The sequence below is a fragment of the Saimiri boliviensis genome, chromosome 2 (genome assembly GCF_048565385.1).
Source record: "Saimiri boliviensis isolate mSaiBol1 chromosome 2, mSaiBol1.pri, whole genome shotgun sequence".
NCBI classification, from domain to species: Eukaryota; Metazoa; Chordata; class Mammalia; order Primates; family Cebidae; genus Saimiri; species Saimiri boliviensis.
This window is the reverse complement of record NC_133450.1, coordinates 78,546,838-78,549,014: the sequence shown is the minus strand read 5'-3', so window position 1 is coordinate 78,549,014 and position 2,177 is coordinate 78,546,838. Positions and strand designations below refer to the sequence as shown.

Below are 2,177 nucleotides of genomic sequence, written 5' to 3'. Positions count from 1 at the left end.
GAATCTGACACATCAAATTTCTGAACTCTTCTTAGTTTTGCCCAGCTAAGAAAAGTTGTCTTCCTGCCCAGATGAAAAGGTCATCTGAGAATCTGAGATTCGGTGAGTTCCTACCTGCTGTAAGCCACACCTAAACTTAGCTGATCACTGCTCACAGGCATCTATGCCAGAAATCTAGAAGCATCTTAACCACATTCATTTTGTCGGGAGGAGGAGGAGGCGGCAGCGAGAAAATGGCGACTTCAAACAATCCGTGGAAATTCCGCAAGAAGATCGCACTGCACAATCAGAAGCAGGCGGAGGAGACACCCGCCTTCGAGGGGGTCATGAAGGACCTGAGCCCGACGTGGGCCGCGAGGCTCCAGCTCCGGAAATCCCAGTACCTGCAACTGGGCCCGAGCCGCGGCCGCTACTACAGCGAGTCCGTGCCCAATGTGGCCCAGACTGAGAGTGGCACCATGGACCTGCCCTTCCAGACCCCCTTCCAATCCTCGGGCCTGGACCACCCGGCACCGCCGGCCCCTGTCAGTGGACAAACACGGACCGCAGGCCGACAGCTGCCCCTGCTGCACCGCGTACCTCTCGCCACCCGCGGACGCCAGCTGGAGAAGGACCAATTCTGACTCCGCCCTGCACCAGAGCACAATGACGCCCATACAGCCAGAATCTTTTACCAGTGGGTCACGGGACGGACACGAGAAAACGGTCTTACTGTTAAACGACCGAGGAACGGAAGAGACCACATCAGACGCAGACAAAAACCTGTCCAAGCGAGCGTGGGACTCCAAGAAGACCGGGTCTAGGCCCAAGTCCTGTGAGGTCCCCGGAATCAACATCTTCACATCCGCCGACCAGGAAAACACTACAGCCCTGATCTCCGCCACCCACAACACGGGGGGCTCCGTGCCTGACCTGACCAACATCCACTTCCTCTCCCCGCTCCCGACCCCGCTGGACCCCGAGGAGCCCACCTTCCCCGCGCTGAGCGGCTCCAGCAGCACCGGCAACCTAGCGGCCAGCCTGACGCACCTGGGCATCGGCGGCGCCGGCCAGGGGATGAGCACACCTGGGTCCTTCAGCACCGCCCAGCCGGCGTCGGCCCCTGTCCCTGAGCACACAGACGAGGCGTCAGCAGGCATCTCCCACCGTGTCCCCACTGGCACCCATCACTCAGGCCGTGGCCATGGATGCCCTGTCTCTGGAGCAGCAGCTGCCCTACGCTTTCTTCACCCAGGCGGGCTTCCAGCAGCCGCCGCCCACCACCCCTGCAGGCGTTAGTCCACCTGGCGCCCCCACCCCCGCGGCCCCCTGTTGCCCAGCGCCAGCCTGAGTCTTGGGCCACAGCCACCCCCGCTCGTGGTCAGGGTACCGTCCTCTCTCCCCCAGTCTCCCCCAGAGGACCCCGGATAGCCATCGATGGGGATCGACATCGCCTGGGCGTCGGCTCCCAGGCCAACCAGTCTCTCACCTCGCCAGTCTCCAATCAAGGCTTCTCCCCGGGGAGCTCCCCGCAACACACTTCCACCCTGTGCAGCGTGTTTGGGGACGCGTACTCGAGAAGCAGATGGCGGCCAGGCAGGCCAAGGCTCTGTCCCACCAGCTGAAGCAGTTCAACATGATGAACACCATCAGCTCCAGCAGCCGGCACAGTCCCGGCTCCACGCTCAACTACGCGCAGGTGGCCTTGATGGGCCTCACGGGCAGCCACGGGAGCCTGCGGGACTCGTAGCAGCTGGGCAACGCCAGCCACAGTGGCATCCCCGACGTCATCCTCACAGTGACGGGAGAGTTTCCCCCCCATCCTTCCCGCCCCCCAGCCTCCCTAAAGAACTGACTAGCTCTGTGGCCGGGGTCAGCGACGTCAGCTTCCACTCCGACAGCCAGTTTCCCCTGGATGAACTGAAGATCGACCCCATGACCCTCCCTGCATCGGCTCCCTAGCCCCCAGCCCCCAGGCTTGAGCTGTGGTCCCCTGTAAGACTCGGGAAGTGTCGGCTCCTGGTGTGGCTGGCAGGCTCTGGGGAGAGGTGCGCGGGGTTCGCCAGCGCTGTGGGCCGCAGTGCATTTTCCCACTGTTTGTCCAGCTCTTACTGCCTTCCTCGGTTCCCGGTCCCCCAACCCATCCGCCACCCCCAGCCCGTGATCAGACAGAGAGTGAGCCCCACACGCCATCCCAA

General features: G+C 62.8%; 1 pseudogene; it reads left to right on the top strand.

Annotated features, from left to right (window-relative positions):
• Positions 1 to 233: 233 nt before the first annotated feature.
• Positions 234 to 1,941, top strand: LOC101038023 (CREB-regulated transcription coactivator 1 pseudogene; annotated as a pseudogene).
• The last annotated feature ends 236 nt before the right edge of the window (positions 1,942 to 2,177 follow it).